This window comes from Lepidochelys olivacea (assembly GCF_965140295.1).
Source record: "Lepidochelys olivacea isolate rLepOli2 genome assembly, chromosome: 2".
Taxonomy (NCBI): Eukaryota; Metazoa; Chordata; order Testudines; family Cheloniidae; genus Lepidochelys; species Lepidochelys olivacea.
Window position 1 is genome coordinate 260,981,719 of NC_140412.1, and position 27,457 is coordinate 261,009,175.

General features: G+C 44.4%; 1 long non-coding RNA gene across 1 annotated transcript in view; it reads left to right on the plus strand.

Annotated features, from left to right (window-relative positions):
* Positions 1-1,975: 1,975 nt before the first annotated feature.
* Positions 1,976-27,457, plus strand: part of LOC311515855 — a 30,684-nt gene continuing 5,202 nt past the window's right edge. Inside the window, exons 1-2 of the long non-coding RNA XR_014710244.1 lie at positions 1,976-2,166; positions 17,275-17,406. This is a non-coding gene — a long non-coding RNA (uncharacterized lncRNA). The remainder of the gene's footprint in view (positions 2,167-17,274; positions 17,407-27,457) is intronic.

Consider the following 27,457-nt stretch of genomic DNA (forward strand, 5'->3'; position numbering starts at 1 on the left):
GCAGACCAGACAGAAGCGCTGCTAGCTGAGGTTTAATTACATCAAAGTCAATGTTTCGTTATTGAATGAAAGAATGTAAGAGCTCACACATATCAGAAGAGCCCCCAAAGACACAAAATTTCTAGAATCACAGAATCATAGAAGATTAGGGTTGGAAGAGACCTCAGGAGTTCATCTACTCCAATCCCCTGCTCAAAGCAGGACCAACACCAACTAAATCATCCCAGCCAGCGCTTTGTCAAGACAGGCCTTAAAAACTTCTAAGTATGGAGATTCCACCACATCTCTAGGTATCCCATTCCAATGCTTCGCTACTGTCCTAGTGAAATAGTGTTTCCTAATATCCAACCTAGCCCTCCCCCACTGCAACTTGAGACCATTGGTTCTTGTTCTGTTATCTGCCACCACTGAGAACAGCTTAGATCCATCCTCTTTGGAACCTCCCTTCAGGTAGTTGAAGGCTGCTATCAAATCCCCCCTCACTCTTCTTTTCTGCAGACTAAATAACCCTAGTTCCCTGAGCCTCTCCTCGTAAGTCATGTGCCCCAGCCCCCTAATCAATTTTGTTGCCTTCTGCTGGACTCTCTCCAATTTGTCCACATCCTTTCTGTAGTAGGGGGACCAAAACTGGATGCAGTACTTCAGGTGTGGCCTCAACAGTGCTGAATAGAGGGGAATAATCACTTCCCTCAATCTGCTGGCAATGCTCCTACTAATACAGCCCAATTGCTGTTGGCCTTCTTGGCAATGAGGGCACACTGCAGACTCATATCCAGCTTCTTGTTCACTGTAATCGCCAGGTCCTTTTCTGCAGAACTCCTGTTTAGCCAGTTGGTCACCAGCCTGTAGCAGTGCATGGGATTATTCCTTCCTAAGTGCAGGACTCTGCACTTGTCCTTGTAGAACCTCATCAGATTTCTTTTGGCCCAATCCTTCAATTTGTCTAGGTCACTCTGGACCTATCCCTACCCTCCAGCGTATATACCTCTCCCCAAGTTTAGTGTCATCTGCGAACTTGCTGAGGGTCCAATCTATCCCATCATCCAGATAATTTATAAAGATATTAAACAAAAGCGGCTCCAGGACTGACCCCTGGGGCACTCCGCTTGATACCGGCTACCAACTAAACATCAAGCCGTTGATCACTACCCATTGAGCCCAACAATCTAGCCAGCTTTCTATCCACCTTATAGTCCATTCATCCAATCCATACTTCTTTAACTTGCTGGCAACAATACTGTGGGAGAAGTATCAAAAGCTTTGCTAAAGTCAAGATATATCACATCCACCGCTTTCCCCATATCCACAGAGCCAGTTATCTCATCATAGAAGGCAATCAGGTTGGTCAGGCATGACTTGTGTCAAAGTAGTGCAAGGTGTAATGGCTTTTATTTTTGTGTGCTGTCTGGCTTATTTTGGCAGGGGCCATGAAACCTCCTTGCGCCGCCCTCCCCTCCCCTGCTCCCTCCCCCCCCCTCGGAGGCTGCCCCCACCCCCGGTTGAGAACTGCAGGTCTATACCAAATTCAGAATCCATCTTGTTTTCTGAAGCATTCTCTTCTAAAGGTCAGATCACACAAACTTTTTATTTTTTTTTTAAATGAAGAAATGTTTCTCTTCGTCTTTACAGTTCATTAATCTGCCCCACTTAATTCCAGATCCATGCTTCCCCTATGTATCAATAAAACACAATGCAATTTGTGCCTAGCTTAGGGTATGTATTCACACACACACAATATACAGGTAAAATAAATCAAGAAGAAATTCCCTTAGGCAACTGGTGCCCCCTTGTTCCAGACAGATGTAGTGTATCGCAGTAAATGTCAATACAAATAGTTAAATATTAGTTCATTTCTTGCAGGCACTGTTTAATGTAGCCGCACAGTCCCTCTCTAATTCCTGCAGAAGCAGCAGAAGGGACAGTTAGCTGCTTAGCAGAAACAGACAAGCACAGTTTGTAGTGCTGTGGCAGGAGGCCTACCAGGGATGGTGGCCTGGTGTTTTGTTTCCAGTGTGGGAAACCTGCCTACAAGGCTTACGTGCTCCAGGTGGCAGTGGGCACTAAACTGCTATCTGTTCTTTTGAAAAACGCAGGTGGGCTGGCAAGACAAAAGAGACCTCAACGGATGAACAAGATGCCCCCTTTGTGGAACGTTATTCTTCTGAGGTAAGAATTCTGCACTCCCTGTGTTTCAGCTAGACACTCTTCAGTGAGGGAGCTCCAGCAGACTAACCAAATATGTGCACTGCCCGTGGCCTGGCTCCTAAGTGAACTCCTCAGGGTACAGAGTCCGTGGCTCTACCCTGCGGGCACAACTTTGGCTGTGCCTGCATCACCCAGGGGTTGGGGTGGGAGGAATCACATGCAAACTTCTGCTCTCAGTGCAGAGAAACTTCAGGGCAAACAGGAAGCTGGAGGATGTTGTCGAAATGGCCAAAGATTTGAGTTTGCGGGCATCAATAGCAGTAGGAGATGAGAGCATGTGAGAGGCTCTGAAACTGTTCTGAGAACCAATAACTAACTTGTTCAATCTGCAGAGAATCCTGGGCTCACAGAGTTCCCTCCCTCTGTGCCATAGAGGAGGCTGCTCAGGATACAACAAACAAATTCAAACCTGAGTGCAGATTTTGAAGGAAGAGAGCGAAAAATTCCTGGGATTTAGTGATTGGTGGGTGGAGAGGCCTGGAGTGTTTGGAAAAAACAGAAACTGAGAGGTAGAAAATTGTATCTGAATTAGACCAATTGTGCCAGTTTCTGGAGGGACAAGAACAGTGATTCCTGGCCAAGCTGGGAGAGCGGGACAAGGAGATTGAACCAGAAGGAAAATGTAACCAAGCTCTCAGAGAGGTCCCAACCTGGTGATTTGATTAGTGAGATAGATGGGAACTGTAAGCAGCCAGCTAATAAATTCCTGCAGGACATCAAAAGCACCTTGATCAAGTGTGAGAAAGCAAAGTTCAAGAAGCCGGTAGGGATTGCTCCTAAGCTAGAAGAGAGACTGATTTCTCAGAAAAATATTACTCTAAAGATGGATCTGAGGAAATTCGAAGTTCCAAGAAGAAAAGGAGTACTTGTGGCACCTTAGAGAAAGCTCATGCTCAAATAAATTGGTTAGTCTCTAAGGTGCCACAAGTACTCCTTTCTTTTTGTGAATACAGACTAACACGGCTGTTACTCTGAAGTTCCAAGAAGGGATCTACGAAAGGAAACCATCTATCTGTGATGTATACGGAGAGGAGCTTTGCCCATTTAGTTGCTAATGTAAAACCCATCTAAACAGTAATGAATTACGTACTTGGGCAAATCACTTAATCTTGATGTGCCACAATTCCCCGCCCGAGAAACAAGAATTATAGTACTTCCCTATCTCTCATGGGTGTTAGGAGGATAAACACATTAATGATTGTGAGGCGCTCAGATTCTGTGGTAAGAGGCCATTTAAGTGCCATACATGGATTTATTTGCAAACTGAAGGAAGAAGAAAGGGAGTTGGTGGCATGAGTTCCCTTCCCCTCCTCCCCACCACCAAAAAAAAACCCACCACCAACAAAGAATCCCTCTAAGATGTTTATAATCATCATTTTGACTTGTGTACTCCTCTTCTCATTCATTTGTGATAATTTAGATTGAAAAGTCAGCCTTCATTCTTTTTAAATAGTAATGTTTTTAAATCAATTCTTACATGCAATGCATTTTTAAATATTACCTTAAAACCCTTCCAACTTCTTTGTATAATGTTTATCAAATATATAAATGTACATGTTATAGAAAGATAATTGCTGTACATTCTTTAAATGATTACAAATAATAATCAGCCTCATTAAGGCTCATTAAATAAGGAATTGTTATTTACTCCTTCTTATAACACAAAATCTAGGAGTCACTAAATGAAATGAACAGGAAGCAGGTTTAAAACAAACAAAAGGAAGCATTTTTTCATACAATGCACAGTCAACCTGTGGAACTCCGTGCCAGAGGATGTTGTGAAGGCCAAGACTATACCAGGGTTCAAAAAAGAACTAGATAAGTTCATGAAGGATAGCTCCATCAATGGCTATTAGCCAGGATGGGCAGGGACATTGTCCCTAGCCTCTGTTTGCCAGACACTGGGAATGGGCAACAGGGGATGGATCACTTGATGATGACCTGTTCTGTTCATTCCTTCTGGGGTACTTGGCATTGGCCACTGTCGGAAACAGGATACTGGGCTAGATGGACCTTTGGTCTGGCCCGATATGGCCCAGATGGACCTTTGGTCTGGCCCACTATGAAGAGATAAAAACATCTGGTTGATGAGGCTCAGTGAGATGTTTCCCGCAAAGAACCCTAGCCCTCCCGGTTTTACCCCTTGTGGGTATACAGCCAAATAAATAGTAAAAGCTAGTATGGCTACAAACACCTTGAAAAATATCTATATTAACAGCCATCGGAGGCTTATTTTTAAAAATATCATGCAGATTTTTACGACTGCTAAATTGGGGAGCTGATGGCTAAAAGTGGTCTGAGCACAGGTCCTCTTCCACTCAGTAACTTTGCTTCTGAGGCTTGTTGTTTGTAGATATATTAGAAGAAGTGTGATTGCTGTTTCATCTCCCGAGCTCACATTCCTCAAATGAGAGAGACAGAAAGAACTAACAGGAATGCTAATGGAACTTCATAGCAATGTTGGGGTTTTGTAATGGCGGTGGCTTATTTTTTATTTATTAACGAACGGGTACACAGGGCAGATGGCTGCCCCCTTTAAGCATCCTTGACCTGCAAAGGGGACCTGGTGTTGCATAGCCTGTGTGTGGGGGGAGAGGTGAGCAGATGGGTTTCCATAACAACTACGGAGGTGAGGAGCCACTTGGTGGCTTCTTCCTGCCATTGCAGGATTTCCTCCTGCAGGGGCTACCATGCCATCTCTCTCTTTTTGGGCACCCTGTCCTGTGAGTTCATCTCCTCCCTCTTACGACTCACAGGGAAGAGCAGCACCATAGCATGTGGCCTCACTGGCTCCCATTACAAACATGCCTGGACCAGTTCTGAGGGGATGGAGGTGGGCAAGTTGTTGTGGCTGCATTTGGAAAAGGTTGAGGAGCCAGCCTGATGTGATGGATGACAGGTGACCCCTGGCCTTTGGCTCTGAGATGGGGTCTTCAGCATATGGCCCAGCACCTCTGGGTTCCTCCTGTGGTTCCACCACTGGCCATTGGTCACAGCATCCCTCATTTTGGGAGGCCTCATTTACAGTGCCAGCGGGAAGCTACATCAGTTTGGGTGGTCTGCCACAAAGTTAAATGTTCCCACACATTGGGGCGCCTCCTACCCCTGGCTGCTTCTTCTCCACTAGCCACCTCACTTCCACCTTCTCTCCCACTCTGGTGGGAATGTATGTGTTGTACAGGAGCCAAGGACCCTTTCCTAATCTTGACCAACTGACACACTGAAAGCTGAACTCAAAATGGCTGCTCTAGGACTTCCTTTTCCAGTTTGAAGTGTCAAAACAAAACCTTATGATCAGAAATGGCTAAATATTCCATTTAGACTTTCACGAGTCTAAACTCTTCAGAATATTTTCTTCTGCAATTTTTTTTTCACACTTTTGACTTTTTCTGTTCAGATTCAAAGAAGGAAAACTACTTTTGAAATGTCAAAATGTTCCATCGGACAGAAATCCCACCTTCCGACCAACTCTACTTATCAGTGCTTGGAGGGCAGCCTGCTTGGTGTGAGTAGGCAGAAAGTCTCTTTGAGAGTGACTCCCCAAGTGTGTTTCAAAATGCAGGAGCTGCCGGGCCTTCTCTGGAGGAAATGTCTGCGGAGACGCACTTGTGATGCCGGAGAGAAAGCTGTGACATTTTTGTCTTTGAAGTATCAGCAGGAGCCACTCACAGAGAAACCATAATAGACTTTAATTCTGCCTTATTTATACCCAGGCTGCCACTGACTGGTTACCAGGCTGCAAGAAAAAAGCTTTTCAATTTTTGTAAGAAGCTCTGATTTTTCTCCTGCTGGGAGCAGCTTAATTACCAACCCAAACTACTTCAAAGACAGAATCACCTGCCCCTGGGGTTGAGGCTGGCACTGGAAGTGCGTTTTCCAGCTGACGTTGGAGGTTTGGGGCACTGGAGATTTTTATTCATTATCAATGATTTTTTTTAAAAGTAAATAATAAATAATCTTAGACTTTTTCTCTGCCCTTGTCTGTCTTGGGAAAATCAGTCCAGAGGGAGCTGATTGTAGCTACCATATTTCTGATCTGTGATTCTGCTCCCTCAAACCAGCACAGATGGAGTCATACTTGTAGCCCGAAAGTATTGAATGCCTGGGTCAGCCAGTGCCAACTCCTCCTAGAATATGTGGGGCTGAAGGGCATGCTGTCAAGTACTGGAATGAAAGAACTCTGTAGCACAGGGGAGTAAGGGCCAGGTGCACCTGAGTTCTAATCAAGGCTCTGACAGTGACTCTTCCTGCCACAGTGGGCAAATTGATGACTATTCTCCGGCTGTAAAATGGGGGTAAAATCTAATGTTACCTCCGTGGTGTGCCATGAGGCAGCAGCAGAATCCAACATGAAAGGTCCTGTGGGGGGGGGGGAAATTGGTTTGGAATGGGGTTTGAAAGTATTGCCCACCGCAAGAAATTACAAATCACGCATCAGACCCCCCACCCCCCAAACCATGTGGTTGAAAGAAAAAAATGAAATGATGGTTTTTTTAGTCTGTCTTTTGACTTTAGCTCCTATCTATTCCTCTGCCGATGCGTGTGTGAGAGTTTCAGGTTTAAAAGTCAACCTGTAATGCATGCAGAAACACATGCCACTATATGACTGCTCAGAGGGAGACTTCACTTATCCTCTCCTCACCCTGGAAGTAGGGGAACTGTTAGTGGCTTTCCCTTTGCCCCTCCCCTGGTTCTTGTCATGCAGACAGAAAGCAGAAGAACAGAAGTCCAAAGTGCAGGCAATACGATGTTTATTGGGGTTAGTTTCAAGCAAGCATATCCATATGAGAGCCTTTTTCCCAGTGTCGCTGTTCCCACCTCCTTGTTCTTAGTGGGCCTAATTATTCCTGTAGCCCACACCCTTGGTCCCACCTCTTACAATTTATGCTCATGTTCTGTTTTGGGGGGTCATGAGTCTGGGGGCTTGGTACCATCTCTTTAGTATCCCATGGGAGGGGTAGGGAGTGAGGTTGTGTTTTGGTCAGGGACAAGCATTTCTTTGGCTTTTAGTGTGTCTTATGCCTCCTCCCTCGGACCCCCTTGCCCCTCCTAACTGGTTGTTTCACCTTGGCTTGAGAGAAGAGACAGGCAGCCTTCCAGTGTATGCTCATATTTTACACTCCCACCATGCCTAGTAATGCTTTAACTGTCTTCCTTATCTTTCTCAATATACTAACGAACCCATCTGGCTGGGCAGAAGCAACACACAGTGTCTTTGTTCTTTGTATTAGCAAGGATATAAGAGTATCAAAAATCAAACCCAAAATTCTACCTCAGGCTAACAAACAGGCCTACATACTAACAGGAGCTACCATCCATTTCCATAAACACCACCCTATACCGGAAACCTACTGACCGCTATTCCTACCTGCATGCCTCCAGCTTTCACCCTGACCACACCACACGATCCATCGTCTACAGCCAAGCTCTGCGATACAACCGCATTTGCTCCAACCCCTCAGACAGAGACAAACACCTACAAGATCTCTGTCAAGCTTTCTTACAACTACAATACCCACCTGCAGAAGTAAAGAAACAGATTGATAGAGCCAGAAGAGTTCCCAGAAGTTACCTACTACAGGACAGGCCTAACAAAGAAAATAACAGAACGCCACTAGCCGTCACCTTCAGCCCCCAACTAAAACCCCTCCAACGCATTATTAAGGATCTACAACCTATCCTAAAGGATGACCCAACACTCTCACAAATCTTGGGAGACAGGCCAGTCCTTGCCTACAGACAGCCCCGCAACCTGAAGCAAATACTCACCAACAACCACATACCACACAACAGAACCACTAACCCAGGAACTTATCCTTGCAACAAAGCCCGTTGCCAACTGTGCCCACATATCTATTCAGGGGACACCATCACAGGGCCTAATAACATCAGCCACACTATCAGAGGCTCGTTCACCTGCACATCCACCAATGTGATATATGCCATCATGTGCCAGCAATGCCCCTCTGCCATGTACATTGGTCAAACTGGACAGTCTCTACGTAAAAGAATAAATGGACACAAATCAGATGTCAAGAATTGTAACATTCATAAACCAGTCGGAGAACACTTCAATCTCTCTGGTCACGCGATCACAGACATGAAGGTCGCTATCTTAAAACAAAAAAACTTCAAATCCAGACTCCAGCGAGAAACTGCTGAATTGGAATTCATTTGCAAATTGGATACTATTAATTTAGGCTTAAATAGAGACTTGGAGTGGCTAAGTCATTATGCAAGGTAGCCTGTTTCCTCTTGTTTTTTCCTACCCCCCCCCCAGATGTTCTGGTTTAACTTGGATTTTAACTTGAAGAGTGGTCAGTTTGGATGAGCTATTACCAGCAGGAGAGTGAGTTTCTGTGTGTATGGGGGTGGGGGGATGTGAGAACCTGGATTTATGCAGGAAATAGCCCAGCTTGATTGTCATGCACATTGTGTAAAGAGTTGTCACTTTGGATGGGCTATCACCAGCAGGAGAGTGAATTTGTGTGGGGGGGTGGAGGGTGAGAAAACCTGGATTTGTGCTGGAAATCACTTTAGATAAGCTATTACCAGCAGGACAGTGGGGTGGGAATAGGTATTGTTTCATATTCTCTGTGTATATATAAAGCCTGCTGCAGTTTCCACGATATGCATCTGAGGAAGTGAGCTGTAGCTCACGAAAGCTTATGCTCTAATAAATTGGTTAGTCTCTAAGGTGCCACAAGTCCTCCTTTTCTTCATCCATTTCCTGTTGCTGTCTTGACCCAGCAGCAACTCTTCTCTGCCTTTTGCTGCCCGAGAACTTCTCTACCTGGAAGCTGGCAGCACCACTTCTCTTGCCTCTGCCCCTCCCTTACCTCCCACTGCCTCAGGGTTTCTACTGAGCCCAGGGCCCAGCAGCACCACACCCCTGTTTCCTGCTGCCCCAGGATCCTCTCTCCACTCTAGGGCCATACTCTGAAGGCAAGGCACAGTGGAAGGGTAGGTCTGTGTCCTCAGCCCCAAGGCTGTTGCATAGAGCTCTGCCCAGCCCTGAAAATCAAGGGATGGGAGGAGCTTATTGCATCATTGTGACAGCTCTTCCTGCTAGTACCAAAATCCTGTGACTCGTGATTGATTCATGAGACTTGGCAATACTGCCTTTCCCTGACTGGGGGGAATGGGCTCCTCTTACCTACCCTACCACCAGGCTGGAGAAGCTGCCATTCTATCCCCAACATCTCCCACCCCATCAATGCCTTTGCACCCCCTCTCAACCTCCCTCCTGCTCCCCCTTGCTCTTTACATCCACCTTTCAAAGTGTCTCCCCTGCTCCTCTCAGTCTTCCCTCTGTCCTGTCTAGCCCCCTGAACCAGAGAATGGCAGCCATTTTGCCTTTGAGCCTGGCTTCAATTTAATTGAAAACAATGGGAGATGGCAGACAACTTTTAAGGCAGCCTCATTTCCACATGCAAATAGACTGTCGGGAAATGGTGGCCAGCTTGCTGGCTTCAACCCCCTTGACTGTAATAGGAGAAGGGCAACAAAGATGATCAAGGGTATGGAACGGCTTCCATAGGAGAAGAGGCTAAAAAGATTAGGGTTGTTAATCTTACAAAAGAGACGACAAAGAGGGGATATGATACAGGTCTAAAACACATGAATGGTGTGGAGAAAGGGAATAGAGAAATGTTATTTACTGTTTCTTGCAATACAAAAACCAGTGGTCATTTGATGAAATTAATAGGTAGCAGGTTTAATACAAACAAGAGGAAGTACTTTTTCACACAATGCACAGTCAATCTGTGGAATTTGTTGCCACTGGATTTTATGAAGGTGAAAAGTATAACTGGGTTAAAAAAAGAACTAGATAAATCCAAGGAGGATAGGCCCATCAATGGCTATTAGCCAAGATGGTCAGGGATGTAACCCCATACTCCAGGTGACCCTAAGCCTCCAAATGCCCGAAGCTGGGATTAGATGACAGGGAAAGCATCACTCAAAATTTCCCTGTTCAGTTCATTCCCTCTGAAGTATCTGGTGTCGCCAGATGTTCTGCTGTGTGTGTGTGTTCTCCCTGTGTGCCATCCCAGCTCTGTGCAGACAGCTGGCACATCAGACCTTGAGCGAACTGCCCAATGACTACAAGATCCGTTAAGGCACGAAGGCACCCAGCCAGATTTATTGTCAACGAAGCATGGTCCTAGTTCCTCGGATCAATGTCTACAGTTATACTAGCACATGTATGCCTGTGACAATGGATGCAGCTTAGTGAATGGCGGGACTTTGTCCTTCCCCCTTGGCTGGCCAAAGACACTTCCTTTGAGATATATTTTGCCACCCATTGTCACCCATTGCCTTGTACATATTGGTTTAATCAACACATTTTTATTCATTATGCTGTTATTTTAACCTTATTTTTAGAATGGGTCAGGGCATTTCTGTTATCTTTGAGGAATGTGCTGGTATTAAGCTGTTTTAGTACCATCTTTTAAAAATATGTGTGCATATATATTCTTGTACCTAGCACCACTTAAAAATGTGTGTTTTTGCAGTATTAGCCCTGTTTTTTGCCAGATTTTGTTAGCAAGGCCTGCCTCTTGCTCACAACTTAACTTTGCTTTATATTAGCAACGTTTTAACTACTTTAGCTCAGGTCTCATACCAGGCCTCTACTACATGGGCTTATGTTTCAGGCCCTCTTCCTACTACATCTGGCAGTGGCCACTGTCAGAAGAAAGGATACTGGGGTAGATGGACCATTGGTCTGACCCACGTTAGCCGTTCTAATGAGCTGTTAGCCATTTTGATTAAGGAAAAATTTGTGAGTTGACAGCCTTTCATAATGGTTTCAAATGACAAGTAAAAATACTTCAAAATAGTTAGAATCACAATGAAATTGTGAGAACTGGCACTACTGGGGTTGTGGCAACAGCCATCCTTGCTCTACCTAGAGGTCTGTAGCTAGCGAGCATCACCCTAAATGCCTGCCCATGCGTACCCACCTGTATGACTGTGCAGTGACCTGGAGGAACCAATGGTCAGGAATGAGGGCCTGCAGCTGGGGCTGGGATCAGCTGGTTCTCAACCAGGGGTACATGCTCTTTGCACTGTCTTCACCCTCAGTTGCTCATGTGCAGCTCTCGGTTAAGTTGATTTGCCATGCGGTCTTCTGTCTGCCTAGCCACCACATCTCTTCCTTCCTATCCTCCTGCTAGCATTCTGTAAACCCGCACTTATACGCAAGGGATGCAGTCCTGCACTTTATCGTGCAGGAGCCCTGCAAACATGCTCTCAAGTTAGTAGTTCTGTCATGCATAAGATGCCAGATTTACTGGTATATCCAGCTGCTTCACAGCTCCACTCAGATTTGACCCAAGCAGTTGCCCCTCTGTGATGACGGAGGAATGGCCAGTCCAAACCCCACTCACTCAAATTTGGCCCGGTCGCCCCTTCTCTTCATGACAGATGGGCCAAATTTGAGTGGCGCTGTGACCACATGCACCAAGTGAAGCGCCAGAGCACTGCTCTGGCTTGGATTTCAGCTGCCAGGGCGACGTTCTGGACTATTCCGACAGCACAACACCCCTCCTGTTACAATGCAATGAATGATGACAGAGCCTATTTAAACCTTAACCTGAGAGTTTCCCTTAGCCAGTTCGGTGCCTCAAAGCACCACTGAGCCATGAAACAAATAGAAGATAAGTTTCAATTAGAATTAGAAACATGGCTCCCAATAAAGACGGGCCTAACTGGGCCAGTAAACATCAAGTACCGTTGAATTTTCAGGAGATGGGAAAGGTGCAGGCTTAACAAACTGAGGGTAGAGAGCTATTTTCTGCTGGCAGGTCTTGTAATACAACTCTTTGGATTATTATTCTTTTGTATTACACTAGTTGCATGGGATGTTGCATCTTCTTCTGGGAAAGACCCCTGGCTCTTTCCACAGAAACGACGAGTAACCCATCCTGACAAATTTCTGTGTCTTACTGCTTCATCAGGGCATCATCTCTACGAAACGGAAACAGTTGTCACTACCGAATATTGTGTCCATAATATTTAACCTGTGTTGGGAAGAGTCAAAATTCCCTTTCCCAAAGGTACAGAAGAGATGCAGTAAGAGCAAAGGAGAACAGATACATCTTTTGTTCTGGCTTTATGTTGCTCTTTTTGGAGTGAGGAAATTACAACCCTTATAAACCATGAAACCGGATTGCAGTAATACCAAATAATACAATACATAGTCTTTTTTAAAAAGATTTTATTTTTTAGTGGATCCAATCAATTGTTGCAATAATGTTTCTTCAGTGCTAACTTTACAATCGAAGAATAGGGTTGGCCTACATGCAAATTCTGATATACAAACTGCCCTTCAGAAGTCTGTAATGCGAGGGCAGTGGCCAGCTAATAAAGTAGTAGTTTAACAATTTCTCCCATTATTCATAGATTTTTAAGGCCTGAGGGAGACCATTATGATTATCTAGTCTGACCTCCTGCATAACATGGGTCATAGACCTCACCCAGTGATTCCTGAAGTGGGCGGCATGATATTTTCATGGGACTTTGAAAATGTAACACAAGTATCTAAATCACAGGATAAAATTGCAGCTAAGAGCTTCTGTGATACTTATCTTCATTATTTTCAGAAAGTAGGAGACTGCAAATGGATGAATATAGGAGAGAAGTTCACAGGGAGGAGGGAATTAGCAGGTTTGGAATTTGTGTCTTATGGTTTGAAAGATGCGAGAGACTTTGATGGGATTTTTTGTCTTTGGCCTGGAAACTCTAAGGCTTTGTCTACGCTAGCACTTTTGTCGGCAAAACTTTTGTCAGTCAGGGGTGTGAAAAAAACACACCCCTGACAGACATAAGTTTCATCAACAAGAGCGCTGGTCTGGACAGCGCTAGGTTAGTGGGAGATGCTCTCCTGCTGACCTAGGTAACGCCGCTCTTTGGGCGTGGTTTAATTATGCCGGCAGGAGAGCAAAGAGTGACTACAGCTGTACGGTCCGTAGTGTAGACATAACCTTAGACTAATACCCATGCCGCAGGTATAGGCAGGCATGATGCACTCTTGTTTGAAAAGGACTGTACTGTTCTAGTATGTGCAAAACTTCTTCCTACTTATCTTCCCCCTCCATTATCTCCAGGAAACAGGAAGAAAAACGATATTGGAACCAACCTTTGAAAGCTTGTAGGGGGGCGGATGGCCCTAGGGTGATGATGTCACCGTGTCTGAATAATGAGTTTACATTCAGGAACATGACACATGAATTCAAAGTGGAGCAAGAGAGGGCTGATCCAAAGCAGCTAGCAATGAGCCCTGAGTACCAGACAGTGCAGAGTTGGTCTCTTGTAGGTGGAGGACTATAGAAACTGGACTTGCCTGAAGGCCAGTCTCTGAGGCTCTGCTCTGTATAAGAGGTGGAGGAAAGGGAGGGGTGTGTGCATTTTGCACCAGCCATTTGGCTATCACACAATGCTCCCTCCAGCAGGCTAGCACTGCCTCTTCCCTACCCCTTTTTCAGCCCCATATAGTAGGTGGGGGGCCCTGCACTCCCCAGAGCGAGCAGAGGAAGTGTGGGGACTTCTGGTATGCACTATCCTGGAGTAGCATTACACATGGGAGGCGGCTGCTTTGTCTGACAAGGAAAACACACCTGAGAGTGGGTGAGAATGTTCTCTTGCTGAAGCAGATTATTAAAAGGCAAATACGACGACCGTGTACAGTTTCAATGAAGATGAATGGTTACTATGGCAGCACTCGGCCAGTAGCACGGCTCCGGAAGAGTTTAGGGTCTCAGTGTTCTCACTAAGGCAGGCGTTTACAAGATGTTTGTGACATGGGTTTTAACATTGGCATTGGGGAGCATGGATTTCAGATCTCATTGGGGTGTCAGGCTGTTAGATGGCACCCTTCAAAATCTGTGGAAGGACACGGTGCTACCAGCATCTGTTTTTAGCGGGCACTCGTAGTGTTTGTTATTGGTCCGGTTGGGTGCTACAAGCTAAGCAGAACCCATGCTTGGACGTGAGGTAGCATTAATTGCAGCAAGTGGGATTGTGTCCACCATCTTTTGTCACTGGCTCTTTTCACTACGCCTTTCATCATTAGCTGCTTCCATATCAGCCATCCACTGAGCAGTGAAGAGACTAGAGTAAGGAAACAATGACACAAAGTTATCTTTGATTTCTGCTTTAATGTAACAAAAAAAATTAATGGCCAGTCAGGCAACATTTCCCCTGTACGATTTCTGTCCGTACCAGATTCATGTAATTCTTCTGCCAGGTGTAGCCGGCAGCAAAAAGGGCTGAGTTCAAATACATAGGGGATCCTCTGAAAACTAACAAACCCACCTGCTTGAGCCCCCACCCAGAAACTTGGGGGCCCATAAAAGGCAATACCTTCCTGCTCGCAGAGTCTGTATAAAACAAGGGGAACTTTATTAAAGAGAAAAGGAACACAGCAGTGGTAAATTAACAATATATTTATGTAAATAAGAAGTGGACCATCCCACCAGGTATCTTTGGCAGAGTACTGCACCTCATCCCCCACCCCCACACTGTTGTGACATTTAATGAACAAAAGTCTCTTTAACACCACATTTTCCTGCCTTCCCTGGTGGTGCACCCCAGTCTTGGTGTGTAGTCAGTGGTTAGTGAAGTCCCAGAGTCCAGAAGTGCACTGGGGCGCTTCCCTCTCCAGTCCTCAGGGCAGGCGTGTTGTCTGGCTTCTGTGAAGAGATGCTTTTCTACTACCTCTCACTGTGATGACAGTCTGGCCTGATTCTGAGGCTCCACCACCGAACCTGGCTCTAGTGGTGAGAGGTGGGCTGGGCTGGGAGGTGCCGTACCACCGCTTTTGCATCGTCTCTTGCTGCAATGCCATTTCCGTGCTGGGTCTGGTCTGGAGTCTCTGCCACCTAACAGAACTGTAGCAGTCACTTCTTGTGGTGCCATGTGTGCAAGAGGTCCTTACCATACTCCACTTAGCTGTAGCACTGTATTGTGAAGGAGGGGTTCAATGGCAGAGTCCTTGCCACCAGGGATTCACTCCTCACCAGAAGGTCCAAGCCCCTGCCTGCCTCATTCTGACTCTTCCTTCAGGTCACCAATAGATGGCTGGACAGGGCTGTTCCCTTTTAGAACCTCAGACAACAGGCTTACATTCTTAAAGGTCACCTGCAACAAAACATAGGTATTGTTTCCCCTTTTGACCTGAGTGGCTAGTCAAATTTTGGAGCCCCAGGGATGTTCTAGTTGGAAGTAATAATAGATAGAATTTGGTGTTTTCTTTGATGCCGCTTTGTTGATTTACAAAGAATGTGCAAAGTCCTGTGTCTCTGAATGCAGAAGGAACCATTGGAACCAAGAACAAAAGGAGCAGTCCCTTAGTTTACAGCTGCAAGCCTCTTTAGCCAACATATCCCAAAGCTCTCTCGTTAGCTTTTTCCAGCGTCAGAACTGCACTCAGAGGCTATTCCTACGCTTCCTTGTTGTTGTTTTTTCCCTCTGCCTCTCTCTCTCTGTTCTTATACGAGTCCTCAGTTTTTATGTGTTCTCTCACATGCCCGCACACACCTACCCAAAACAATACTCTGCCTAAAATCTCCCGGTTGGGCTCACAGACATCTTTTGTTTGTTTACAGTTATGTTAGTTGAAGGGTGAGTTCACACCTACCAATCTCAAAGGTGTTGTAACCAACACTTGACAAGGTTTCACCCAGCTCATAACAGTATGTTGAATAAAACAGAATAAAGGAACCGGATGAATTCTGCATTTGGGGCAAATTTGACACAAGTTCCTGTCATCTTCATGGCCATCAAGAGGTCTCAGAGGCTCTGTGATGTGGCGGTAGCATCGTCATGCATCATCAGTATTGTGAACTGATGCACTGTTTGAATCTGGGAATAACCCTGGCAAAAAGTGTAAAGTCTGCTATTGATGATAACACTGTGGAACCGAAGATGGTTTCAGAGGCTGAGTCTCAAGTAATCATGTAGTGTTTCATGAAAGTATAGGCAGAGGCCCAGGTTGCTACCCCACAGATTTCTGAGATGGGGACATCTTTAACAAACATGACCGAAGTAGAGACAAATCTCCTGGAGTGTATGTGGGTTTCTGATGGGGGCAGCAGGTTACCCACATGATAACAGAGCTCAATACAACTGTAGACCCATTTGGAGAGTCTTTCAGCTGATATTGCGCAGCCTTTGGATCTTTCTGTGAATGAACAGAAGGATTTAGTAGACTTCCTAAAGTCCTTAGTCCTCTCCAAATACTATGCTAGGGCTCTCCTAACATCAGACATCCCTGTTGTCATGATGTGGTTTTGGGGAAAAGGTGGGGAGGTGATTGAGTTGGTTCATATGGAAGGACAGGGTTGCTTTGGGGAGGAATTTCAGGTGTGGCTTCAGGGTGACTGTCTTTAAAAAAGTCTGCGAATGGTGGGAGTGCCATTAACATCGCTATTCCCCTATTCATCGTGCTGAGATTATAGCCACTAGAAATGCTGTCTTCATGGGCAGGTGTAGGAGGGATCAAGTGGCCATAGGTTCAAAGGGTGGCCTAGTTAGACTGTTCCAAACCAGACTGAGATCCCATGTTGTAGAGGGTGATGCAATGTGTGGGAAGAGGTTTCCCATGCCCTTGAGGAATCTGCATGTTGTTGGATAAGCAAATACTGAGCATCTGTCCAACTGATCATGGAAGGCCATTGTGGCCACCAGATGTACTTTCAGCAAGCTAAGAGAGAGACCAGTCTTTTTTGTGGTCTAGAATATAGTCTAGCCTCAAAGGGAGGGAGGAAGATGTCAGAACTACTTGTTTGGAATTGCACCACATTTGGAATTGTTTCCACATCCGCAGGTAGGTGCGATGAATCATTGATTTCCTACTGTGCAGTAAAAGCTCTTTCACCTCCTCAGAGCATTCTCTCTCTAAGTGTTGGAACCATGAAGAAGCCAAGCCTGGAGCAGATGAGGAATGGGTCGAAGAAGAATTGGAGGACACATTGCCAGCTATACAAGGTATGGGTACCAAACTTGCTTCAGACATGAGGGGGCACTCAGTATGACTTTCGCTCTCTCTTGCCATATCCTTAATAGGACCTTTGACATCAGAGAGAATGAAGAAAAGACGTATAGCAGCTTCCTGCCCCATGGGAAGATGAGAGAGTGCCTTACAGATTGTTTCCCCAGTCTGCCTTTGGAGCTGTAGCAGAGACATTTCTTGCTCCGGTAAGTAGCAAACAGGTCTATTGTCGGGGTTCTGCATAGGTCGAATATGCCATTGCTGGGTTCATCTCGTATTCATGGGTGTATGAGAAATTCCAAATGGGACTGTCTACTGTCATATTTTGTGCCCCTGGCAGGTAAGCGGCTGAAATGAGCACATTGTGGTGGATGCACCAATTCCAAAGTTTCAGTGCTTCCATGCAACGGGAGGGTGATCTGGCGCCCCCGTGGTGATTTATGTAAAACACGCATGCTGTACTGTCTGTCATGACTTTTGTGTATCTCTGATGAGTGGGAGAAAGTGTGCACAGGCATTTCTGATGGCTCTTAGCTCCAAAAGATTGATATGGATAACCGATTCCATGGAAGACTACTTGCCCTGGGCTTTGTGGTTGTTTATGTGAGCTCCCCAGCCTATTAAAGGGACATCTGATATTAGAATCAGTGTTGGTGGGGGCTGTGTGAATGGGATGCCTGCACTGACGTTGGATGGTTTTTTCCACCAGTCCAAGGAGTGTTTGACCCTGGAGGGCATTAACAGTAGCTTTTTTAGCCCATCCTTGCTCAGAGAGTAGACAGATCTGAACCATATCTGTAAACATCTCATGTGAAATCGCGCACGTGGGGTCACAAGTGTGCATGTCGCCATGTGCCCGAGAAGCTGGAGGCAATTCCTGGCTGATGTTTGTGGACTGCCCTGGATTGTCTCCATGAGACTTGTCAGGGTGTTGAATCTGTGCAGCAAGAGGAACGCTTTTAGAATGTCGAGCTCGGCCCCAATAAACTCCAGACATTGTACTGGGGTCAAGGTCAATTTCTGGGTATTGAACTGTAGACCCAGTTGCATTACTATGTGCATGGTCCTCTGGCTGGTTCACTGGGTGTCTTCCAAGGAACAGGCCCTGAGAAGGCAGTCGTCCAGGTATTGGTATATGATAATCCCTAATGTTCATAGATGCACCACAGGGAGAATACCCTACGTGCGAACAAGAGACTGAGTGGGCACACTCTGTTTTGATAATGGTCCTGCCAAAAGGTAAATCAGAGGAATCTCCTGCGGGATGGTCAGATTGAACCATGGATGTACGCATCTTGTAGGTCAAGGGCTGAGAACCAATCTCCATGCTTCAGAGAAGGAATAATGGCTGCTAGTGTGAACATATTGAACTTTTGCACCTTCACATATCTGTTTAGTGTCCTTAAATCTAGTTTGGGTCTCCAACCTTCTTTTCTCCTAGGGATCAAGAAATATATGGAATATATATCTGCCTCTGAGGTGAGTAGGGACCAGTTCTATGGCCCCTAGGCATAACAGGTGATCTATTTCCTGAGGTAATAGTCTCGCTTTCTTTGTACTGTGTAGGTAGCTTTTTGGGCCAGTACTGATTATACAACATTTCCAATAGGTCAATCAGTTTCTTGTATCCAGTTTTGTCACCCATCCTGCCTTCAGTAGACAACATACAATTTCGCAAATTTCTGTGAAGTTATAAAAAAACTATCTCCTGTGAATTTTGTTGTTGCAAGGTTTTCCTTCACACAAGTGCATTCCCTGAAACATATCCTCTTCAATGGCATTCTGACACTGCACAGAATATCTCCCTTTCTTTTCTACCATTGCTTTAAACACCAATATTTGTTGGCAGATAGCTCTGTGGGACTCAATGATTATGCAGTCATGTTTTTGCAATTTGAGAGATAACTCCGACAACTCCTGCACTGCATCATACATAATACCAAGATTACTGATGAACTGATGTGATGATAACCGCTTGCTTAGATCTGCATAACTTTGGCACATTGCACTGTTATGGGAAATGCCTTTAGCTGCCGAATTAAAGTGCTTATTCAGAACTGGATAAGCTTTCCAAACAGCTTCCACCGTTCTAAAGCTTGATGCAACCCATCTAGTGTCTAACACTTGACCTATTTTGCAAGGTAAATGTCAAGAGCTTACTGCACACTCTTTTATCCATAATCAGTTTTTTCCAGATATGCTATAGCTTGGCTAGCAAGATTTTAAAGTGATTTGTAACTCCCACATCTTTCATAACATCACTGACTGCAAGCTCTAGCTGACAAGCAGAGCACTGCTATGCTATAATATTCAGAAACATGTCTTGCAACCAGCTCACAACACCAGTATTTTGCCCAAACATCTCTGAAGCACCATCAGAAGCAACTGCTACTCTGCACTTGGCAAGAAAGTCTTAACCTTTCTGCGCGCAGACAATAACCTGTTCACTACTCCCCCAGCAGACAGATCACTGAGCTCAACAAGGTCGACAAAAACATCCAGAGGAGCCTCCATACCGTCTAACTGCATCTGCATATACACAACGAGAGCAGTTTTTTTGTTTAAGGCTGTGGCTTCATCAAGTAAAAGACTCACTTTCGGAGCAAGTGCTATAATTCTGTCAGATAGCTTGTTCTTCATTTGAGAGGAAATGTGATTTTGAATGTTAGAGAGTACCACATTGGAATGCAGAATCTGCCCCATGTCCAGTCCATGCAACTGCTGGCAGTCCATTGCTTCTTCAAAGCGCCCGTTGCACTTTGTTTCTTTGTACGCAGTACAGAAGATTCTGACCTCTGTCAATATTTGAGCAGACTGGGCATTTGCAGCTATTTAAAATAATGTGTCTTTCTTTGCCTGCTCTCAAATACCAGAAGCTGTGACATGTGCTTTGGGTTGTGCATATTCTCCTGTCTTTTTCTGGGATGCCTTCTGTTGCTTGATTTTATCAGTACAACAGGACCTGCCACTAGCTTCTATCTATTCTTTTATCAAAGGGGTAGCCATGTTAGTCTGTATCCACAAGAACAACGAGGAGTCTGGTGGCACTTTAAAGACTAACAGATTTATTTGGGCATAAGCTTTCATGGGTAAAAAAAACACTTCTTCAGATGCAACATCCATTCTTTTGACAGCTTCATTCCTGCAGATTTTTCAGGACCCAAGTTACCGACTTGCTGATACACCCTACACCTGAGATTTGATCCATTGATGACTAACTAAAGGTATTGGCTTTGGGGAAAAAAAAAATTGTTCACGTTTTCATCCTGCAGGAAGTAAATCTTTATGAGCTGCAACATGCTGAGCTGTTTCATCGTCTTTCTTACTAGTGCTCATAATCACGATAATCAAAAGCGCTTTCTATGCAACTTTCGCCTGCAGTTTTGTGAACTTACTTTTCTACTGTACGGCTGATACTGACATATTAAACAGAAGTAGCTGGTAAATCTTCTGGTTCTTTTCTGTGGGTTTTATCAGCCATCTTTGTGTCCATTTTCTTTTTTTTTTTTACTAGCTGACTCATTCTCACTTACACCCCATTTAGAAAGATACAACCATATCTTCTTGCAACATTATCACAAACACTAATGACACTTACCGCCTCAACGAAAACTATTGGTTGCTGGGTGGATCACGTAAGCAGCAGCACGGCGCTCCGGGGATGTTCCTCTGGCAGCTGAGTGACGTGTGAGTGGAGGCTGAATGTTGACCTGCTGCTGCTTGACTCTCTTACACGCGCAGAAGAACTTGCAGAATGGATACAACTTTGGTTGAGAATTTTAAGAAAAACACATTTCAGACCAAAAAATAGAGATTTGTTTTGCTTTCATAACTGATGTGGCAATCCCACAGATGCCAGGGTTACGAACTGCCAAGCCTAGAAGTGCCAAGGCTCCACCCCAGCACACATTAAACACTGCAATATGCCTTAAAACTTCCTTGCTATAAGCAGTTTGCATTCCAGGAAGCTGTACCATCTCCCTGTAAGTGTGCGCTTCTTGCCTTGTAAACGTGCTTACTATGCAGCCATGGCATTGCCACATTCCGTACTGTTTTTGTGAGAATGAGTCTTCACTTCTGGTTGTTGTTTTTTTTCCAGTCAGAAAAGCCTGGTAATATGAAGGTGCTACAATAGGACATGAACAGCGTTTGCACATAGAACAGAATACAGCTCCACCAATGCCTCTGATAATGCTCTCCATTTGGAAGTTTTCATTCGAAAAGAAGGGGTGGGAGATATTGTTTCTGATGTTTGTGCTGCTGCTCAGAACCTACAAATTGGTCATTGCAATTCTGAAAATGGAATGTATCCAAAAAATGTCCATTGTGTGCAAAACTCCTGTTATCAGAGAAGGCCATTTAGTTGGGTCTTCTTTGATGCTAACGGGAACATTATCCTCTTTATCACTGCTATTCTCACTGCCTTCTGCATGGACATGTGGTAGGAAAAGTGGGTCATCTCTTTCATCATCGTTTTTGTCCTGGATTTCAAGAACACTTGCTTTTCCTTTTGCTGTCTCCTGAGGGAGCAAGTTCATATCCAAGTTCATAACACTTTGATTATTATTTTCTGAGGAAAATGGTTCAGTGTCTTTGGAAGATGATTCTGAAGCAGTAGCAAAGAAATAGTAAGTTTGGGTAACTTACTGTGCAGTCCTGTCATTAGCAGCCGGTGACCGAGGATTAGCGTCTCCACTTAGCGCCCCCAACTTCGCATCCCTGTTGCCAGCAATCGAAAGTCTGAAAAAATGAAACTTTAACTGTGAAAGCTTAATAAACTGGGACAAAATCAGTGTCAACAGGAGGCATACATGTGTTTTTTGTTATTTTTAGTATTAGTGTGAATATGATCAATATCTCCCTTCTATATAGTGTGTATTTCTAATTGTTGGAGGCCCTCTAAGAAATCAAAGGTCAGGGTTGCAGCCCCCTCAGTTAATCCAGCCTCAGGTGGTTCAGCTTCACCTAGGAGAAGTTAACTCACTGTGTAAATGAGAGGCAGTTAATTAGGGCAGGGAAGCAGTTAGAGGTTATCTTTCCTGAAGATGTTCAGTGAAACTTTGAATGTTTCCTAAACTTGTGTTGTTCCATTCCAACTTGGCTGATACTATTTTCCTTTACAATCTGAGCATGACTTGTGCCTGAACTGCGTCTTCTGCACTAGATACTCACTTTTTTTTAAACTTTTTTTAGTAGTGGCGGTGGTTGTTTTGCTGCTTGGCGGTTCATGTGGAGCACTAGTAAACTTTACTCTAATGGCATTCATAAACCAGTGGACAGATATGTCAGCCAGGGAAGGTAAAACAAAGCCCCAAACTATAGTTAATGTCCTTTCCTCTAGCCTGCTTTATAAACACAAACGGATGCAAAGCAACTTGTAACACTTCAGTCACAGCTACCGGAGGACTTTCCAGCATGCTGATAGCTGGAAGGGGACATGAGACCTCCTCCTGGATAGGCACCCATGTGGCTGCTCCCCCTGTAGTTTTATAGCATACCCCATATGTAACAAGCAGGGAACCTGGGTTCCTTATAAATAACAGACAGAGGTGCTCTTTAAGCCCCAGTATGTATCTTGTCACAACATATTTCCAGCCTAACATAAAATATAGCTCTTGTGCTGTGTATGCGGGAGGTCAGACCAGACCGCTGTGCTGACAGATCCGTTCAGTAGCCTCTAGGAGATTGAGAGGTGGGGCATTCTTTAAAGTAGGTATTGATGTTACCTAGGCAACACTGACAAAAAATGCTGCCATTAATTTGGCTCCATTACAAATATTTACATCTATGAAAAGACGTTTGAAGATGGCACAACGGTAGCCATGGTTGCCTGGCATGTTAGCTGCCATTGCACTGCTGGGAAACATTAATAGTCTGTAAGAATATCTCACTAGCTTTGCAGAGGACAGATGTATTCCAGTCTAAATGCAGAAGCCTATTAAATCCTGCAGCCTCCTCCTCTGTTGAGAATATAAGATTATTTTGGCTGTTTAATTCATTAACAAAAATATCATTGAGAGAGAATTAAGGTTGCTATATAAATAACCTGATCATGAATATTGCATTAATTTAAACTTGCAGGTTAACATTCATTTTGGTTGTATGTGCATTTCACTTGAATTATTTATTATTTTTATAAGCAGTTAAGTCTAATTTGCAGAAGGAATCAGAATTCCTCTGTTGCCAATGTCAGTCTGCAGTCACATGTGAATATGTGACTACCTTCTTGAGGTATTGGTGTTGGGACAGAATGTTTGAATATGTTCTCTTGAAATTACCTTTCAGTTTCAACAGGTTATCAATTCATGTACATATTGTAGCAAGTCTACCTCTGTTTTCTGTTTGAAGTATGTGTTGCAAATTAAATCACTAATCTTCAATCCATTCTGCATTTAAAATGTTGATTTTAGTATACTTGTATAAGTGAAAATTATTCATATTTTTTCAGTAATAGTAAAAAATAGCATGAATGGCTTTTTACAGTTATGAGACTTCTAGGAAAAAATAATGCCATGTATACTCAGGAAAATTCTGATCACACTCCCTTGGTACAATTACTCTAGCAGAAGACAGAGAAATCACAATGCTGTGACTCCCCTTTTCTGAAAATGCAATTGAACCAAAGCTGTGTGATATATTTCACATGGAGTCAAGTCTTAAATGTATACAGAAGAAAAGAGAGGATAGCAGTTGTGTAGAGATGGGGATATTTGGGTGGAAAAGGGGAACTGAAAGGCAGGCATCCTAAGACGGTGCAGACCTAAGACTGTGCTGTAAGCCCTAAAGAGGAATATTCCCCCCCACCTCCACAAGACATACTAATAATTAATAGGGGCCCTCCTTGAGCTGCTCATGGCCCTAAGCAATTGCTTAGTCTGTCTATGCCTAGCACCAGCTCTGGCTGCGAGCTTGCTGCATGTAGCAGTATGGAAAACATGAATTGTGTGTTTGGATGGAGTCGTGCAAATGTAATCTTAGCTGAGCTGACTTTTTTTGTTTTCCTTTTTTGCATTTTCTTGCTTTGTGGTTGTGGCAGGAATGTTATCTGTACAGCAACAGTGACTCTCAAATATTTTGTTGTGGATGATTTTTTTCATAGCTGGTAATCATTCCATATCCTATCTATAGGGTGTATGAACTGTGTTTTGAATAATTTTCTACATACAATGTTCTTGATCAAAGTGGTTCCCACACTTTTTGTAAGGTGACCAACCAATTCATATTTTGTCCTTTTTTGCGACCCACCATTACACACACACTCTCTCTCTCATATTTATAAAGAAACTATTTGCTATTTTTTAAATCCTGTAACTGTGCAACAGAAATATTGATTTTGTATTAACTTCATAAAACATTACTGTATCCAATATACAACAGTGAAATAGAACATGCAGTTAAATCAAAATCAGCCACTAATTCAAACAAGAAAGAAAGAAAGACAATATTACATGCTTGCCACTGTACATTATTAATGAGCAGGATGTCCTTTATTTGCTTTGCACAACCTTTCAATTCTTGGGTCAATTTTGGAGAGGCAGAGTCTGAGGTAATTTCAACAAGAAGTTTGTTGCATTGTTTGGTCTTATTTGCTGTCAGCACAGAAAAGCTGGTCTCACACAGACCAGCAAAATGGTAAAAAGCACATTTACTGCTTTTTCTGACAATACAGGGTACTCCTATCTAACTCCCAACCGGAAAGTTTCCAATAACTGGGAAGGAAATCTCAGCATCAGAGAACTAGTCAATCAGCTCATCCTTTCCTTTGCTGTTGGGGGAATGCTGACTTTTTGAGTTTACCGAGAATGGGTCCCAAACCCAGTCGTTGCAGTCAGATTCCAATTCAGGGAAGTAACATGACCATTTCTGGTGAAGCGCTGAGCGTGTTATGATGTTTTGTTTGATGCTATCAAGCAGAATGTTGTCAGTGCTGTCAAGGTATTCTGAAAGAAGTGGAAACATGTCTGCAACTGCATTCTAAATTCATATGTTCCAAACATGAAGTTTCCTCTGGAAAGCTCTTATTTCATCTTGCAAAAGGAAAGTATTGGTATTATTACCCTGCAAAGATAAATTTAGCTGTATATGCTGTGGAAAAGATATTCACAAGGTAGGCAAATCAGGCCACCCAAGCTGGGCAGTGTCCTTTGCCTCAGTTTCCCACTTTGTAGTGTGAAAGCCTGACCAAAAATGTCCTGTCAACATGTCACTCCCCTTCCCCTCCACGGCACCCCACTCTCTGTTGGTTGTCCTTGGCCAGTGAAGTCCCAGAGTTCAGATGTGCGTTCAGTACGAGCTGAAACCCTAAGGACTGGATTAAGCGGTGGAGTGGAACATCAGAATGCAGCCATCACAGAAGTACCGCAAGCAGCAAGCAACAGCAGCACTAACAGTGGCAGAGCTGGCAGTGAGCTGCAGACGGTGGCCAGTGGAGGCAAAGGAAACAGCGGCAGCAGCGGCCAAAGGCAGTGGCCAGCGACAGCAGAGAGAGCAGCAGCAGTGAGCCCGCTGCAGAGGCAGCGTCTGCAGCAGAGGGGTGGGAGGTGAACCCATGTGAATGCACCTCTGAGCTCCGGGTCTTTGCTCACCGGGACAGCCAACTGCGAGTGGGGTGCAGCAGAGGGAAAGGAGAGTGTACATCTGTACAGCTGCCCGTGCTGTTTTTCCAATTTACATTGTTGGTGATTTTCAATTCATTGAGCAGTTTGAAAATTTCCTTTCCTGTCGCATGTCTCTGCAGAAAAGCATTTCTTCATTGGAGGCACCCTTCCACTCGCACAAACTGTACTAATTGGCTTTTTGAAGCCACATCAGTCAATTCATCCAGTTGTTGCATATATGTACCATTAACCTTAATGCTGTCAATGAGCTGTATTTTGATAGCACATAAATTCTTCAGGGTTACACTGTCAGATAGAGGGATGGTTTTCAGTTTTCGGGCAGATTCATGACTTCATACATGTCAATAACTGCTGGAAATAGATGTTTTCCAATCAGGTGAGATTTTTTGTTGTTTCATATTCTGAGTGATACAAGGTAGATGCCCTCAGCGCCAGTGCAGCTTTAAATAAGCAGGCTTTGTTGTTGTGTTTTTTTCTCGCTGTTTGCATAAAAAGAAATTTACTGATTTATAAATGTGGATGTCTTATTCAAACGATGCTGCAATTTCCTTGCCTTCAGTGACTCATTTACTAATACTTCAGAACATACCAGGCACTGTGGTTTTGGATTTTCTATGGGCCGACAAATCCAAAACCAAATTTTAAATAATTCTCATCATACCTCTTGATCACAGACTCTGGCATTTTCGCCTTTGGATCTCCGCTAGCGTGTTCGCTGTTTGTTTCACTGGATTCTTACTCAAAGCATATTGTGACAAAGCTCTGTCCTTGCCTCCGTGGGTCCCACGTTTCCTGGCGGATTTCGCTAGCCTCAGAGGCTCATTGGGACCCTCCACGTAACCCTTCTTTCTATAGAGACAAGGGTCACAGTCTACTGAGCCATTTTCATCATAAGCCAGCAAGGGATGTGAGGACAACTGGTGTTGTCTCCCAGTCTCAGTGATTAATCAGGGGGCAAAGGTTGGGGGGGGGGGACCCGGGCCCACCCTCTACTCCGGGCTCCAGCCCAGGGACCCTAATAGTATCAGCTATGGTAGCTGACCTTTTAGAAACATGACATGTACAATTCCCTGGGCTACTTCCCCCACAGCAGCCCTCGCTTCCTCAAGCTCCACGTCACCCTTACCTCAGGGCCTCCTTCCTTGTGCCTGATGTGGTGTGTACTACTCAGCCTCTCCAACAGCACAACTTCCTCCCACAGCTCCTGACATGCACACCCACCTGACTGACTGGGAGGCTTTTAATTAGTTTCAGCCAGCCCCTGATTGGCTTCAGGTGTCCCAATCAACCTAGCATTCTCCCTGCCTTCTGGAAAGTTCTTAATTGGCCCCAGGTGTCTTAATTGACCTGGAGCAGCTGCCATTTCACTTAACATGGTACCAGGGATTTGTTTAGCCTGGAGCTAATATATTTATCTCCCACTACTTTTCTATAGCCATCTAGCCTTGCCCCGTCACAATATATATAAAAGAAAACAATCCATTTTTAAACTCACTCATTACTGTGAATCCTTTACAGAAAGCCATACACGCAGTATGGGTTGCATAAGCTTTGGAAAGTACCATGGACAAGATTCATGCAACCAGCTATGCTCTCAAATGGATTGCACATCACCCTTGCCAAGTATTAAGTCAAATAT